Source organism: Tenrec ecaudatus, chromosome 8 (genome assembly GCF_050624435.1).
Source record: "Tenrec ecaudatus isolate mTenEca1 chromosome 8, mTenEca1.hap1, whole genome shotgun sequence".
Taxonomy (NCBI): domain Eukaryota; kingdom Metazoa; phylum Chordata; class Mammalia; order Afrosoricida; family Tenrecidae; genus Tenrec; species Tenrec ecaudatus.
In genome coordinates, this window is record NC_134537.1 from 25,869,159 (window position 1) to 25,887,546 (window position 18,388).

An 18,388-nucleotide genomic window follows, 5' to 3' on the forward strand; every position below is an offset into this window, starting at 1 on the left:
AAGAGAATTCTGGGAATCAAGTTTCAGTTTTACGATATTGATACACTGTGATTCAGTCCACCATAGTCCACTGCCGAGCATCCTATACACCTCTATAGACCACCCTTAACCCCAAAGGAAAAGAGTGTTGATGGCATTGCTGGGCAAGCATTGGGCTGCTAACTGCTAGGTCAGTGGTTCAAACCCCCCAGCTGCTCTTCAGGGGAAAGATGAGGCTGCCTACTCCCATAAATATTTACAGTGTGGGCAAACCATTTATGTGGTCTCTGAGAGCCTGAATTCACTCAAAGACAATGGGTTTGGGTTTGGGAGCATCAAGATAAAAACAATAGCAAAATCATGCTTCTGCCTAACAATGCAATTATTACTCATATAACCAAAAATATGCAGATATAAAGGCCCTTGCAGATATAAAGGCCCTTGATTCATATTTGAGTGATTTCTTTTCTTTGCTCCAAGTCAAAATTCCTTTGGATATCTTTATCTTAAACACTGAGTAAAAGATGAACTGCTAATTGTATATGTTACGTTATATGGGAAGAGAATGGGGGAAGGGAAGAGAAAAATTATTACTATGTACCCAAATATATTCATATTAAAATAAGAAAAAATACTCAGAACTATCAGGATTCTCATGTCTACAACCTGGCACATAAACATAGTCTTTATCACTGACTTATTCTACTACCCATTTCATAGTGCCCTTGCCTTCGTACACTTTTTAGCTGGCCATAATTCTTTAACTGATAGGTGTCTCCAATTTTCAGCTTTGAAGAAACTTGATCCTACCTGTATAAGGTTGTTGTGGTTTTCCATTGACTTGAATCACAGGACCTGAGAGAACTAAGCCACCTCAGGTGATTCCAGTCTTATTCCTTCTTACCACCATCACCCAACTTCCCCTTGATCAAAATAACACCTCAACACGGTAGAGTTGATTGTGACTCACAGTGACTATAGGAGAAGGACTGCCCTTTATGGGTTTCCAAGGATGAGAGTCTTTGCGGGAATGGAGAGCCTCCCTTTTCTGCTGTGGAGCAACAGCTGTGTTTGAATCAGAGACCTTGAGATTAGTAGCCCAAAGCATAAGTCACCATGCCACCAGCATCCCTTGGTATTGTTAGCTGCCATCAATAGTGACTTCCAGTGACCCTGTGAGGAACCTAAGAAAGCCCCACCCAGCCCTGCGCCAGTCTCACATGGTTCTCATGTTCGAGCCATTGCTGCAGCCACTGTGCCATTCCATCTTCTAGATGCTCACCCTCCTTTTCACCGCCCCTCCACTTTGCCTCCAGTGAAGGCCCTCCCCAGGGACCGATTGCTCCTGATGACATGTCCAAAGTAAGCAAAATGAAGTCTCACCTTCATCCCTTCTAAAGCACATTCTGGCAACAACAAGATAAACATATAAATACAGCACATTCTGGCTGTACTTCTTCCAAGACAGATTTATTTGTTCTTCTGGCAGCCCAAAGGACTTTCAAAATTCTTTGCCAGCACCCTAATTGAATGCATTAATTCTTCCTTATTCAAAGTCTACTTCCACATGCCCATGAGGGAGGTGACTGTGTCAGGCACACCTTAGTTTTCAAAGTTACGTCCTTGTTTTCAGTGGGTGCAGCAAATTTAACCAATGCAAGGTGTCATTTGAGTTCTTGACTACTGCTTCCATTACCATTGGATCCAAGCAAAGCAAAATCCTTGACAACTTCAATCTTGTTTTTTAAATTTTACCAGGGGCTCTTACAGCTCTTATCACAATCCATACATATATCCATAGTGTCAAACACATCTGTACATATGTTGTCATCATCTTTTCCAAAATATTTTCTTTCTATTTGAGCCCTTGGTATCAACTCCTCATTATTTTCCTCCCTCCCCCTCCCTCCCCCATGAACCCTTGATAATTTGGGAATTATCTCTCTTTTTTTTTTCCATGTCTTACACCGACCACTGTCTCCCTTGGGTTCGGGTGTGGGTGTGGGTGTGGGTGAGGCAGGCAGAAGGATTCTGGGATTTCATCTTCAGCCCTTGTGTGATTTCACAAGGCGGATGATGACAGAGCTCCTGGGGCTGGGGTGATGAAACCGGCCCCCACGGATCGTTTAGGAAGTCACAGGGTTTGAGAAGAGCACAGAGCACAGCACATGGAAAGTCGTCAGGAAGATTCCTGAAGGCACCATATAGTTCACATCACTTTCTTGTGTTCTTCTCCCCAAAGGGCTCCTTCCAGGAAATGGGAAAGCCTCAAAGTGAGAAGGAAAAATGGGGGAGGGTGTGAGGGAAGTGCTGTGAAGAAGAGTCAGATTGAGAGATCAAATGAGACTGGGTAAAAGCCCAGCGGCGTCTGAGCATGCTGGGTGTGGAAGGGGTAGGACGGTTTGCATACGGGTTTGGATAGGCTTTTGACAGGAGCACACACCCAGGAAGGACAGGCCGAGCCCTGACTCAGGTCACCACAACACCTCCCTCCATTTGCCTACCACACCGGTGCATCCTCCCGGGTCCTGGCAACAAGGGCTCTGGCCGTGAGGCGTCTTGGCCCAGGAAGGAGCGGGGCAACCTGCTTCTCTCAGTTTCCACTTTTCTCTCCCTCTGCAGATGCTCTCTGGGCTCCCACCCTGGCAATCCTCCCACTTAGAAAGCACAGTGACCTCGATTTCACCGGTTTCTGCTCGCCACAGGAAGATCGAATGCTTTCACCATCAGCTGCTGAGTGGACCCAGCTGCCTTCCGGGCTGTGTTCAACCAGAAGGCCTTCTATCGCATCCTCAGCTACAGCAGCCATACTCATGTCAACATCTCCTTCACCCTTTCTGCCACCCTAGAAGTCGTGAGACCTGCCTCCCTGGCTCCCTGGCTCCCCCACCTCCCACATCCTTACCACAGGCTTCTAATAGAGAACAAGTACCCTCTGGCCTCTCAAGCCAACCTGGCACTGGTCCAGCAAGGAGCAGAGGGCCCCTGAGTGGATTTTGGAAAAGCTCAGATTCGTCCTATGGGTGCGGCGACGTAGAGGCATATCTTCAGGAAGCATTTGTCCTTGAGAATGTTATGAGAATAGTCTACCAAAAATGTATCCCCCAAGTGAGTCATCCTATTAATTTTTGTTGTTGTTTTTTAGATCACTTTATTGAGGGCTCATACAACTCATCACAATTCATACATATATCCAGTGTGTCAAGCACATTTGTACATTTGGTATCATCATCATTTTCAAAACATTTGCTTTCTACTTGAGCCCTTAATATCAGCTCCTCATTTTTCCTCTCCCTCCCCACCACCCATCACGGGCCCTTGATAATTTATAAATTATTATTATTTTTCATGTCTTACACTGTCCGAAATCTCCCTTCACCACTTTTCTGTTGTCCATCCCCCAGGGAGAGGGTTATATGTAGATCATTGTAATAGGTTCCAACCTTTCTACCCCACCTTCCCTCCACCCTCCAGGTATTGCCACTCTCTCTCTCACCACTGGTCATGAGGGGTTCATCTGTCCTGGATTCCCTGTGTTTCCAGTTCCTATCTGCACCAGTGTGCATCTTCTGGTCTAGCTGGATTTGTAAAGTTGAATTGGGATCATGATAGTTGGGGTGGGGGAGCATTTAGGAACTAGAGGAAAGTTGTATGTTTCATTGTTGCTATACCGCACCCTGACTGACTCGTCTCTTCCTTGTGACCCTTCTGTAAGGGGATATCCAGTTTCCTACAGATGGGCTTTGGGTCTCCACTCCACAATCCCTCTCTCTCCCCCTCATGATATGATTTTTTTGTTCTTTGATGCCTGATAACATCCCTTCGACACTTCGTGATCACACAGGCTGGTATGCTTCTTCCATGTGGGCTTTGTTGCTTCTGAGCTAGATGGCCACTTGTTTATCTTCAAGCCTCTAAGACCTCAGATGCTATATCTTTTGATAGCCGGGCACCATCAGCTTTCTTCACCACATTTACTTATGCACCCGCTTTGTCTTCAGTGATTGTGTCGGACAGGTGAACATCATGGAATGCCAGTTTAATAGAACATAGTGTTCTTGCATTGAAGGAGTACTTGAGTGAAGGACCAATGTCCATCTTCTACCTTAATACTAATCCTATAAATATATGCACATAGATCTATCTCCCCATCATCATCTATAACTATATTTACATATATACATGCCTGTATTTAGAGCTCTATAAATGCCCTTTGCCTCCTAGTTCTTTCCTCTATTTCCTTTGACTTTCCTCTTGTCCCACTATCATGCTTAGCCTTCATTTTGGTTTCAGTAATTCCTCTCAGTTACATTGCCCTTGATCAATCCCTACCAGACCTCCTACACCCTCCTCATCACTGATTTGGATCACTTATTGTTCCCTTGCCCCTGAGTTTGTTAACACTACTTCCTTTTCCCCCCTCCCTCTCTCCCATGTCCCCCAAGAACTGTTAGTCCCATTGTTTTTTCCTCCAGATTGTTTATCCCACTTATCTTATCTAGATAGACCTGAAGAGAAAATAATATGCAGAAAAACAAGACAGAGCAGAGCAAAGCAACAAAAGAAAACAAAGCAATAACAACAAAGACAGAAAAAAAAGAAAAGAAAAGCCTGTAAATAGTTCAAGGTCTGATTGTTGATCTTTAGGAGTGTTTTCCAGGTGAGTCTGATGGGGTGCCACACCCTAGCTCCAAAGTCTATTTTTGGTATTCCCTCAGGACTTCCTTGCTCTGCTCCCCTTGCTGTTCTGTTGCACGCTCTTAGTGTTTTGCCTTGGTTTGGTGGGGTCAGGTTGTGTGCAATTCCCACACTGTGTCTCTAGTGTTGTCCCCTGTAGGGCTATGGGTCAGTGGAGGATGTCATGTCTCAAAGTGGAGCCGGCCATATGCAGTGACTCCTCTATGTATTGGCTTCTCTGAGCAGGGATATTGTCCTCAAGGCTTGGTGGGCCAGGATGTGCTCCACTCTCTCTTCCTCCCCCTTCATTTGCTCCTGTGTGCTCTGATTAGACATGTCCCTCTCCCTGAGCTATAGCTTCAGTGCTATCCTCTGAAGTAAATTCTTCTAAGGAGAGCTATTGTTTTTTGTTGTTTGTTTGTTTTAAATTTTAAAAAATACTTTTATTTGGGGGAGCTATTGTTTTTTCCTACATGTTCCATCCACACTGAATATCCCTGACCTGATTTCATGTCATTGATGATCTCAGATGGGACTTTCTTTTGTCAGGATGCACAACTCAGTTGTTGACGTCATTTGGCTAAATATGGCGTGTAAGATTTGACCTCTTCCGTCTTTCTCCCTCCCCTTTTCTTCGAGCTCTGCTTGCAAAAAAACACATTTGCTGACATTGACAGGGCCTAGGGGGGCAACAGATCCAAGCAGAATGAGGCCAATGCTGATGACAAATAGCTTTTCTGGGATGTCAATCCCAGAAGTGGAAAATCCAGGGCGGAGGAGGGTGGCGGAGCGGGAAACTACTGTGCGAGCTTCGTGGTCTCTCTTTGTCTGGGGTCAAACCAGATTTCCCTTCAGAGGGAAGTGGAAGACCCATCAGCTTTGATAGCTAGGGAAGGCAAGTCGGTCATCTCCAGGAAGTGAAGAAGAACCAACTCTTAAAGAGAATGAGATCTAAAAGGAAAGCAGCAATGTGTGCAGTGTTAGTCTCTCTATAAAATCAGTGTTGAAATATGTATTCCGGTTTTCCTGGAATGGTACACAAGAAACTGGTCATCGTGGGACCAGTTGAGGTGGCTCATGAAGGAAGAATAATAATGTTTACGTTCTATCTTTCTGTAATGGTTAAAGTGTTACCACATACCCATCATGAATACCTTTATTTTCAAACAAATCCCATGTAAGTGTTTTTCAAAGGAAGAAGAGGGTAGGAGTTGTTGCCCCAAACTAGTTCCAGATGTTAGCCATAACTCACCTTCCTGTGCCCCATGCTCTACATCTCGGATAGCCCATTCATCAGCCGGCACCCTGAGGGATGTGGTGACATCAATAAACTCTCTATGACAATGAAAACCTGTGGTTCCCTGACATCTTTATCATCAAATCGTGGGTATCAGGACTGGGGATGCACTGGAGAGGAGCAGGACAGGACAAACTCAAACTGTGGGCCCACCAAACACTGACCTAGGAGGAGCAGGATCACAGCCGGTGAACCTCTCCCCTTGGGATGGGTACTGGTGGTCAGGAAAGATGGTGGAGAGGCCATCTTGAGCAAAATTCAGAAACCCTCACTTAGAAGAAAAATCCAAACTGATGTGAAACCCAGAGTACTTGCTCCCTCTCCTTCTGCCACTTGGTATGGATGTGGACCAGCATATGTGACCAATGATGGTCGTATCATTTATAACAAACCAATGCGGGTGACCAGCATCTGTAACCTGGACAGCTTTTACTTCCCCTTTGACCAGCAGAACTGCACGCTCACCTTCAGCTCGTTCCTCTATACTGGTGAATGACAGTGGGTTTTGGATGGAGAAAATCAGATCAGTCATTGGGGCAAAATAGGCCAAGGCATTTTTTTAAGCACATAAAAATGGACAGGAAGGGATTTGCTGACTCTGGGTGTGTGGATGATGGGATGGGAAAGCTGAGTTGAGTAGGGAATAGGACTTTCTGAGGAAGTCCGGAATGACAGGGAAGCATGTAAGTAGCAAGGAAGACAATTGATTAGGCAATTTGAAAAGGGTCGCTTTTCAATCCAGAACTCTGAGTCCACACTCAGAGCAGGTGTTGAGCAGAGGCATGTTGGCTCAATGTTTGTCTCTCTTGCAGTGGGTAACATGTTGCTGGACATGGACAAGGAAATGTGGGAGATCGTAGACACTTCCCGTGACATTGTCTGCACACAAGGGGAATGGGTGCCCATGGACGTCAACAAGGCCACTCCAAAGATGATTGTGGGCTCTAGTCTTTTTGATCAGATCATATTCTATGTGAACCCAGTTTCTTGCATGACCATCTCCCCCCAAGCCCCTCCTCTCTGCACACTCTTGAGTTTCAGAGTCTTCTTTCCCCAAGATCAGAAAGACCTTGAGTGTTGTGTCCTCAGACTCTTCCTCTCTCCTGAGTCACCCAAACCAGCCTCCCTTTCTGGACCTGCCAGGTTGGCCAAGGTTCACTGTGGTGGGTGCAAGGGAAGCTTGGTGAGGAAGTTTATTGTGCCAACCTGGCCAATAAACACATGTGGGGTTAATAGAAGGGTGGAGGGATAAATGGCTCAGTGAGCCTCGCCTTTCTAGTTCTTGGGCCCCTTACTTTCTGGTGGTCCGACCAGGATGCAGCTGCCTTAGCCAGTGTCCTGCTTTAGCTGGCAAGGCTTGCTTTCTGCAAGATATCCCTGAGGAGAAGCCGCATGGACCTACCCCGATGCAGCCCTGGGTGCTGGAGCAGCTGTGTGGAGACCCCTGCCAGCGCTGAGATGCTTACACGTTCACTGACTCAGTTTTCCTCCTACAGTTGGCATCATTGAGTGTGTTTTGTGAGATGGAGGAGGACTTTGTGGATTGGTATTGGACATATGGGTTAATGTTGGACTTGTGGGCTTGGGCAGCACTGGGTTGGGATGTTTTCTTGCTGCACACTCACCCTTTATAGAAAACTCTCTCTGATGCATGAGTTTCTGTGGATTTGTTTCTCTAAAGTACCCAGACTAGCACATTTGATATTTATCTGAAGCTGCTCTTTATGCAGCCCCAGAGGGAATGCTTAGTGGGACACTGAAGAAGGGAGGCCCAGAACCATCTCTCAGTCTTCCTTAGGGCCTGGCTTCACCTGGTTCTCTGCTCTCTCCCCTCACCAGGTGGCCATCAGCCACAGGCGCATCCTCTATGTCATCAACCTGCTGGAGCCCGGTGGCTTTCTGGTTGCCATCTATGCCCTCAGCTTCTACCTGCCGGCAGAGAGTGAGAACTGAGCCCCATTCAAGATAACGCTTCTGCTGGGCTACAACGTCTTCCGGCTCATGATGAATGACTTACTCCCCGCCAGTGGCACCCCCCTCATCAGTATGCTCCCCCCTACTCTAAGAAAAGTAGTAAGTAAAGTGAATCCCAAGTTGAAAACTGCTGGCCTAGTAGATGCTAGCTTCAAATTAAAATAAAAATGCAACCGAGTTAACATTTGAAATAATAATCATAATTGCGGGAGAAATATGAGGCTTCCTATTCTCATAAAGACTAACAGTTTGAGAAGCTCACAGGGGCAGTTCCACTCTGCCCCACAGGGACACAACCCAAGGCCCTACCCATGCCAGAGTTGTGCTGCCCTCTCCTGGTCGGTCAGGACCCTAGGACGCAGTTTCAGCACAAGAGACAAAACTCAGTGAGGCCCCTGTGGGCTTCCCAGACTGTAACTATTTATGGGAGTAGAAAGCCCAGTCTTCCTCCCGAGGAGCTTCTGGTGGTTTCAAACTGACGACCATGCGTAACCCAGCGCATTGTGTAACCTCTACACCACCAGGGCTCAAGAAGAGAGAAGACACACATGACCTCTCTAGGTTTACTTCTTTCGTCCCTGCCTCCTTTCCTTCCGTACATTTCTTCTTGATTTATTTTTCACTTAAAAATGACTTGAAACATACATAAATGTTTCAAAAACTAGTCCAAGAGCTGCTGTGTATTCTTCATGCAGATTTCCCAATTGCATGTCTAAATCATTTAAGATTGAGTCGCAGAATAATAACTCATTAACCTTTAAAATTCAATGTGTAACTCTTTAAAAATTAAAAATGTCCTGGGCAACCAGAAGCAACCACCAAAGTCAGAAAATTGGCATCAAGCCAGTATGATCATCTAATCTGCAGGTTCTGCCAGTGTCCTCTGAAAGTCTTTCTTGTCTTTCATGACCCTGACTTTTTTTTTTTTAAGAATTGGGGATCGTTGCTTTGTAGACCACCTTCAACTTGGACCAGGACTCCCTCACAGATGGTGTTGGGTCTTCTCCAGGCATCCTAAGACATGCACCATGTCCGCTTGTCCCTTGCCTAATGGCTGTTAACCAACATGCATCATTACATGGCGTCTGTAAGGTCTCACCACTGTGAGAAGAGTTCCTAAGTGTGGGATAGTTATAAGTGCGTAAACAAGTATTGTGTGGAGAGGTACTTTGAGAGTCTGTAATTGTCCTGGTCTTCACACTTTGGCCTACTGGTTTTCGCATCCACTGGTGGTTCGGCATGAGTCCATCGTGGTCTGATTTTGATTGCACTGTTAGCGGCTGCAGTGGTGTTAGCTCCTGCTCAGCGTGATCAACATTGCCTGGTTCTGCATTGTCCTCACCCTTGAGAGCATCCTTGCAGCTGTATGCCCATCTAGCTCCCGGGGTGTCTCCTCCAGCCTTGTAGGCCTCCACCGCACCAAGCATAAGGCTCTCCTGTACTGATTGATCCCTTCTGATGATGTGCTGGAGACAAGAAAGTCAGACACAGAGCTCTATTGGGGGCATCAAGTTTTCACTGGCTAATTTCCAAAAGTGGATTTCCAGGTCTTTCTTCCTAGTGTGTCTTAGTCTGGACGTTCACCAAAACCTGCCCACCATAAGTGAGTCTCCTGGTATTTGAAACACTGGTGACACAGCTTCCAGCACCACAGCATCACCCAAGCCACCACAGTGCAACACACTGAAAGACCATTGGGGGCCTATGGTCCTTACAAAACGGGGATTTCCCAATTCCCTGATTCCTTTTACACTTAGTCATTGGCATTCTTTTTTTTTCACTGTTCTGATTCAGTTTATTAGCATGTAGCTCGGAAAATCTATTTTTATTAATAATGATGCATCAAATAAGAGAAGTCATTTGTAGCTTCTCTTTGGGGTTTTTTTTCGTGGTTTTTTTTTTTTTTACATTTTATTAGGGACTCATACAATCATTGGCATTCTAATGCACAAGAGGGTTGCCCTTCTCTTTTACTTTCATTTGTCCATCTGTATCAGTATACATTCACAGATTCCTGTTTCATTCAGAAGGGTTACTATCCATTATTATCAATATTTAGGGTTAGGTCCAGGCTTCAATTGTTTGGAGTTTCCGTAAACCTACAAAGCAAACAGCACTACTTGGTGATGTGACAGGGACAGGGAAGTGGGGGGAAGTGACTGTTTCATTTGCCAATGCTCTTCAATTGCAGGAGAGCTTAAATTCAAAGCACCCTTTGCAGGAGACAGTGAAAGCCCCAAAACCACTTGCAGACTCCCCGTGTGGATCAAGCCTCCATTGAATTGCTTGTGGCAATCCAACTGACTTTAACAATTGTTGAATTAATTATTGAATTTTTAACAGTTATTGAAAAGCAAGGGTGTTATTTTGAGGGTTCATGTGCACGTGACCCAAGCCATGGTATTTTCATTTGCCTCAGATGTGTGTGAAAGTTGGACATGGAATAAAGAAGACAGAAGAAGAAGGGATACATTTGAATGACGGTGCTGGAAAAGAATCGTGAAAGTACCATGGAGCGCGAGTGCAACCCAGCTTCGAGAATGTTCTCGGGGCCCCGCCGTCCCCACAGCCAAGACGCCCAAAAGGAAGGTTAGCACGGCCAAATTCGATGGTGAAGGAGGAGCCCAAGATGGGATCAGCAAGTTTGTCAGCAAAACCTGTTGTGGAAAATGGAAAGATTTCTCCTAAGTTATCTCCCCCAAATATATGCCAAACCTAGCTGCTTGCTACACATGGTGAAGGACTACACTTGGAAGTCAACGAAAAGTAGGTCAGAGGTTATTCTTCCTAAGGGTTATCAGCCATCTAGAGCAATCAGACTGTATAGTCTGTCCTACCCTTCTGATAAGGATAGTGGATTGCTTCCCTGAAGGAGAGCCCAAAGGCAAGGTCAAGCCCACTCAAGGGTGACCAAGGTTAGGCCACCATCATAAATCTATGGTCTGCCCTTGTCACATGTATACCGTTAGTCCCTCCCCTTCCTACTATGTGTACACCCCCAGCTCATTCCCTTCCTGTTACGCTTATGCCCATTGCATATCCCCCTCCTATTGCTCATATTGCCTATTGTACACCCCTTTCCTGTCACGTGTCTTTACCTGAAATTAGGAGGCATGCACACCCCAAAAAATATATACGCCTTGGTTAGCAATAAATTGCTCTCTCTCCTACCCTCTGCCCATGCTGTGCACGGACCTGGGTATTGAGATCATGGCCGTCCAGGTGAGCATGCCACCATGAAAAGTGTCTGACTACTTTATTTTACTCTCTCTCTCCTATCTCTCCTATTTCTCTGTGACTTTATTATAATCTGTATATATCTCAACTGTATAATTGTGCTTACTGAATCTGTGATTAGTTGTGGGGGGCTGGCTACCCCACACAACCTGAGCTTGCAAAAAATGGAGCCAACGCCAACACAGGCAGCAGGAAAGGATAAGTAAATCTTCAGACAAAAAAGTACAAGCAAAAGGGAAGAGGGGAGTGAAGGGGAAACAGGCTGAAGTCACTCACCAAGAAACGAAAGAGGATTGACCTGCCAAAAATGGAGGAAGGAAAGAGGAGGAGAGCCCAGCCTCTGATGAAGCAGGAGAAGAAGCCGGGCCTGATGACTGCTTATCTACCATGTCTTTCCAGTGGGCGCCGTTGTCTTCCTTCTTGTACAATTCAGAGGAATACTTCCATCAACTATTTTGTAAACGCAACTTTTTTCGTAACTCTAGAAATATTCTTAAGAAGGTGGAAAACCCACTTTCTCTCCCCTTTTTTTGGTGTAAATGTTTTTTGTTTTGTTTTAAGACGTGAAATCATTTAGTGGTTGTTTATTTTTTGGTACACCAGAAAATAGTGGGATGTTGAATTGTGGGAAGATTCGACTATCTTGGGAGTCAACATAACATTTCATGGGATGGACAAAGAGGTTTTGTGTCCCTAATGCAAAACATACTTAATGGGAATTTGGAGTCATTGTCATGCATTTTGTATGACTTGAATATTTAAATTTTTGTTTCTATGTTGTTGCTTCAATAGACTTGTGCCTGACAGCCACTACAACAGCCTGGCTCTCTGGGCAGCACGGTGTGCATTCTGTAGCCCCTCTGGTCATAGTTCAGTGTTCCTGATCACTTTGTTATGTGCTGTGAATGGTTGAACATCAGGATGTGCAGTGTGTGAGACATTAAATAGTGAATTAGTGGGACTTAAGATGTAACACTTATCAACATTTGAAGATAATGATACTTTATCATCTCTTTTTAAAATATTGCATCCAAATCTAAAGCTTGAAAGTCACTGGAATTTAGAAAGGAATTGTATCAACATGCAATTTTAAGATTTGGGTACGCACACGCACATTAAGAATTGTGTACAAATTGTTCATAATATCTCTGTACTGATCTCAAACCAACCACTAAAATGCCAGTTACAAAAGAAAAAAAGAGTACCATGGTCTGCCAAGGAACAAACAAATCTGTCTTGGAAGAAGTATAGCCAGACTGTTCTTTAGAGGCAAGAATGGGGAGGTTGCATTTCATGTGCTTTGGAGACGTTATAAGGAGAGATCAGTCCCTGGAAAGACAGGATGCGTGGTCGAGGGGACTAACAGCGTGGCTGCAACACAGGGATCAAACATTAGCACAATTGTGCAGGACTGGACGGTGTTTTGTTCTGTTGTACATCATGTGCTGTGAGTGGAAATCCACTTATGGCATTTCACCATAACACTAGCCAGGGCTGAGAGAAGACTGCATTGGAAACTGGATAACGTCCATTTCCCTTCGCCAGGCCAGCGAGGGGCAGTTTCTCTCAGGGGCTTACCTGGGTATGTCCTTGATGAAGATCACCCTGCTGGAGCCCAGGAGTCATGAGTCATGCCCAGGAGCCATGCCCTGGCTCCCTGGTTCAGAAAGCACTGGGCCAATCTTGTAAGCTCTTCTGGCATAGAGTATGTGTCCCAATCTTGGTTCCGTTCCTGCTGTCGTGGTTCCACTTGTAAATGTGACAGCGTGATCCACCACCCGTCATGACTTGGTGGCTGTTTCTTTGACTTTCCATGTGTTATTTCCGTGGCTGTGCGGCTATAAATGCTTGTATGATTTCATGCTAATGTCTCCCTCCTCCAGCTTATATGTCTTCGATCTTGTGTTATCTATGTCCTGTTTAAGACGTAATCGATGGTCTCTTTAAATTATATTTGAGACTCGAGGTCTCCTGTACCCTAAAATATAACCACAGACCACCAGGAACCCACCTGTAGTGAAACAAGCTGGCTTTGCTACTGCGGCCGGGAGGAGGCACACGATTGAGGACCTGGGTCCTGTCATGGGCTTCGGCTGAGTGATTTGGGGAGGGCTGACCAAAGTGGGAATTTGTCCTAGACTGAATCCTGTCCAAAGTCAAGGGCAACGCTGGGGATAGAAAAAGGAGTCATTGCCACTCATTTTAGCAAGAGACGGGACTATCTGAGATTTGGTTGGTTGCATAGTGACCTTGTTTTTCTGTGCTTAGACAAAAGGATGATGTGTCCTTGTTTAGTCTCATTTTATCATGGCCTCAGGGTATTGGTGTCTGAGATGGGTATGCTGTAAAATGTCTGAGGATAAAACGACCTAGCTATCGGTGTTGTTCTGGACATGAGAGACTGCTTTTTCATTTTCTCACATTCTGACTTTCAGATCTTCAAAGTCAATAGAGAACCTGGCAGGATCAAATAGAGGCAACATAAATTATAAAAGCCAATTTCAAAAAATCAGAAATCTATATATACAGTTTTCCTAACTAAAGACTCCAATGACATAAGGAAAAAATGGGATAGAGTAATCATTAATTAATCCAGTTGTGATTAAAAGGGAAAAAAATAATCCAGTGTGATTTGTAAAGGCCATTCAGCCATTCATGAACTCAAAGTCCAAAATTGGCCTCAGGAGAGAATGTATCCCTTGATTTCATCATTTCTGGGAACAGCAGACTGGGAGACAAGTTGTTCTAGTTCAACCACCTGTCAGTTTGCCTTGCTGTTGGGTCTTGTATGTTGCTGTGATGCTGGAAGCTATTCCATCTTGGTTAAAAATACCAGCAGAATGACGCGTGGTAACAGTTGTCAGTGAGACTACTTAACTAAGAGAGACTAAGATGAAAATCCTGGCAACATATTTCTGAAACCTGGCCAATGAAAACCTATGAATCACAACAGAACCTTGTCAGACTCACTTGTTTTGGACACACCATCAGAAGAGAACAATTGCTGGAACCGAACATAGTGCTTGGTGAATTGAAAGGCTGAGCATAAGGGAGATTGTGTTCATCAGGGAAGACTAGAGAAACAAATCCAGAGACACTCAGATGTGTGTCAGTGAGAACTTTAGACAGCAGACGATGTGATCCATGAAAACACCAGTTTATCATTTATTGAGGGTTCATGAGGGAGGGAGGGAAAAAATGAGGAGCTGATATAAAGGGCTCAAGTAGAAAGAAAATGCTTTGAAAACGATGATGGCAACATATGTACAAATGTGCTTGACAAAATAGATGAATATATGGATTGTGATAAGAGCTGCAAGAGCCCCCAATAAAAGTATTTAATAAAAAAAGAGAACTTAATATAAAAAAAGTAATTGTATATTAAGAAAACATCCCAGCACAGATCAAGTCCATAAGTCCAATATTAGCCCATATGTCTGATACCAATCTATGAATTCCTCTTCAGACTCACACAACACATGCAATGATGCCAAATGCAAGATCACAGGCCAGTGGGTGGAAAGTCTTGTGGATCCAGTGGCAGTGGAAACCTCTCAGTGCTGGCATGGGTCTCCACATGGCTCCTCTAGCTCCAGGGTTCTGGTTCCATTAGCATAGCTCCATGTGGCTTGTCAACAGGAATACTAAGCAGAAAGAGTATGTAACCCGCCTCCAGAGAGGAAGACAGGAGTTCCCAGAATCCTCAGGAGAAGGCCATGCCCACACAGAAGCCTCATTGACTATGACCTGATTGACAGCCTAGACTCCACCCCTTCTCAAGTTGACAGATTGTGTAACTGCCACAGACCACCCCTTGTCAACGTGACACTCTTGCACAACTCTTTAGTAAAAAAAAAAAATTTAATAAAACAATAATGAAATCATATCTGTGCCTAACAGGATAAAACTAAAAAGCATACAATTCAATATACACCATCCTCATTTAACATAATATTCTATAAGTGAACAAATCAATATTCCATACGTATGTGAGCACCTAAACCTAATCCTATAATCCTATGAAAATATTCCCCCACCTATGAAAATTTGTAAGCCAACCACTTCATGCCTTTATCCTCCCCATTTTGGGTATCATATTTCTATACTCCCCACTTACATCTCTGAGGAAACAAACATGTTCTTTGATGTGAAGGATCTTTATTCCAGTTGGAGCCTGGTGAGTCTGCATCCATAAGCAAAGTCAAATCAGGACAGGCCATCCATAAAGTCAGCAGCAATATGCACCAGTTCACAGGCTCAAAAATCATCGCTTCATTTGGTCATGTTCTGGTCGACTCATTGTAGGCTGCCTCACTTAGCCTCACCAGGGTACCCAATGGCTGCCTTGCCTTTAGACCATGGGTCCATCACAAATTCTCAACACCCCTAGCCCCCTTGTGTTAGGTCATAAACTTCAGGCCAGTCAAGCTGCTTTCATCTTCTCTAGTCCCTGTGAACCAGGTCTACATGTGTTGATGGCCAGACTCAACCCATCTCTTTATTGCTGCATTTCTCTCACTTCCACTCAACAAATGGATCCAGGTGGTCACTTAGAAAGCGTTTCCTCCTGCCCACAGGCTCCCGGTAACAGTTCAGTCCTAGAGCAGAGAGTTCCTTCCATGTTCCCAATTTTTCCAGCCTCAGGCACAAACCACTAGTTCAAAATTCAAAAAGTCAAAGAGTTCCTTTTTTCTCCAATCTGTCAACAGCCCCCTAGCAAGTCTCTTCACCTTCGAATGTCCTGTGCACTTAAGACACTGGGTGGGGCTTATCCTTTTAAAGGCCTTTTTTGCAGTCTTACAAACTCTCTATTTTTACTTCCCAATAATCACTTCTATCAATCATTATATCAATAACAATAGGCAGAAGAAAACAGGATAAGCCTAGTAGACCCAGATCCTAAACACAATCTTAAAACAATAAAATTCTATCCTTATCTAAACTTAAGCCATAAGTCCTTAGACCTCTGGCTGCATTGCCTCAAGCCAGGGAGAGACCTTCTGTCAGTATTTTGACCGCAGTCAGCCATTTTCACTAAACAGCATGGTCTCAAGAAGTTCAAGAGGAGATTTTTACACCCAAGTTCACGATTCACATTTATCACAATCATTTTCAACATTTCAGACAGGATTAACCAAAGAAAATTTCTAGGAATCAAAACTTTAAATTCCTATATTCTTTCCAGAAAACAATCCAGTAAACTGCCTGTGTACTTCTGACCTCTGGCTAGCCAAAGAAAAAAAACTATCATGCGGCAGAGGTCAAACAAATATCCACTCTCTATCTTTATGATTAGTTTCTCTAGTACCCCACTCCCAAGGTACCATAAAGTGTTAGTCTGGGTAGACCAGAGAAACAAATTCAGAGACACTCATATGTGTGTAAGAGAGAAATTTATATAAAAGAGCAAAATATACATTGAGAAAACATCCCAGCCCACTCCAGATCAAGTCCATAAGTCTGATATTGGCCCACATGTCCGATACCAATCTATAAAGTCCTCATCAGATTTACAAAACACATGCAATGACACTGAATACAGGAAAATCACAGACCAGTGGGTGGAAAGTATTGTGGATCCAGTGGCAGTGGAAGCATCTCAGCTCTGGCAGGGGTCTCCACGTGGATCCTCTGACTCCAGAGCTGTAGCGTAGCTCCATGTGTCTTCTCAACAGGAATGTCTCCCAGGGAGTCTGGCAGGGAATGAGTGTGTGCCCTGCTTCCAGGGAGCTATTTATCCCCTTAGTGCCTCCAAATGAGGTCAGCAAACTGCAACCAGTTTGACAGGCTAGACTCCACCCCTTCACTCTTAAGTCTCAAATTGACAACAGGTTATGTAACTACCACAATTAGAAAACATTTGCAAGGGTTTAAGGAAAACATTTCATTAAATATTAGTCAGCTAAAAAAGGATATTTTCTATACATTCAAGGGTGAACTAGAGTATCCCCCAGCTCTGAGGTGATTAAACAATTGGTTGATGGTTTAGAGGGGCTGGATCTCACACACTTGGGTTCAAAGTATTTCATATAGCTTAAATTCTAGTCTGTGCTGTTCATCATAATTTTGATGTGCAGTCTCATGCTGCTTCTATAGGAAGCTAAGAAATATGAAAAGAAATCATGTAGCTTCTTTTTTAAATTTTTGAGTGTTTTTATTTTATTATATTTTAAATTTTATTGGCGGCTCATACAACTCTTATCACAATACATACATACATACATCAATTGTATAAATCACATTTGTACATTTGTTACCCTCATCATTCTCAAAACATTTGCTCTCCACTTAAGCCCCTGGCATCAACTCCTCATTTTTCCCCCTCCTTCATGAACCCTCGATAATTTATAAATTATTATTTTGTGATATCTTACAATCCCAGGTATCCCTTCACCCACTTTTCTGTTGTCTGTCCCCCAGAGAGGAGGTTATATGTAGATCCCTGTAATCAGTTTCCCCTCTCTACTTCACCCTCCCTCCACCCTCCAAGTTTCGCTACTCTCACCACTGGTCCTGAAGGGATCATCCGTCCTGGATTCCCTATGTTTCCACTTCCTATCTGTACCAGTATACATCCTCTGGTCTAGCCAGATTTGTAAGTAGAATTGAGATCATGACACTGTGTGGAGAGGAAGCATTTAGGAACTAGAGGAAAGTTGTGTGTTGCTACCCTGCACCCTGACTGGCTTGTCTCCTCCCCATGACCCTTCTGTATGGGGATGCCCATTTGCCTACAGATGGGTTTTCGGTCCCCATTCTGAACTCCCCCTCATTCACAACAATGATTTGATTTTTTTGTTCTTTGATGCCTGATACATGATCCCTTCGACACTTCGTGATCACACAGGCTGGTGTGCTTCTTCCATGTGGGCTTTGCTGATTCTGAGCTAGATGGCCGCTTGTTTACCTTCAAGTCTTTATGATCCTAGACACTATATCTTTTGATAGCCAGGCACCATCAGCTTTCTTCACCACATTGTTTATGCACCCATTTTGTCTTCAGCAATTGTATCAGGAAGGTGAGCACACAATGATATGATTTTTTTATTCTTTGGTGGCTGATAACTGATCCCTTCAGCACCTGTGATCACACAGGCTGTTGTGCTTCTTCGATGTGGGCTTTGTTTCTTCTGAGCTAGATGGCCACTTGTTTATCTTCAAGTCTTCAAGACCCTAGTCGACTCAAGTACTCCCTCTATGCAAGAATACTTTGTTCTATTAAAC

General features: G+C 44.2%; 1 pseudogene; it reads left to right on the top strand.

The window, feature by feature from the left end:
- The first annotated feature begins 1,095 nt into the window (after positions 1-1,095).
- Positions 1,096-9,372, top strand: LOC142454672 (5-hydroxytryptamine receptor 3C-like; annotated as a pseudogene).
- The last annotated feature ends 9,016 nt before the right edge of the window (positions 9,373-18,388 follow it).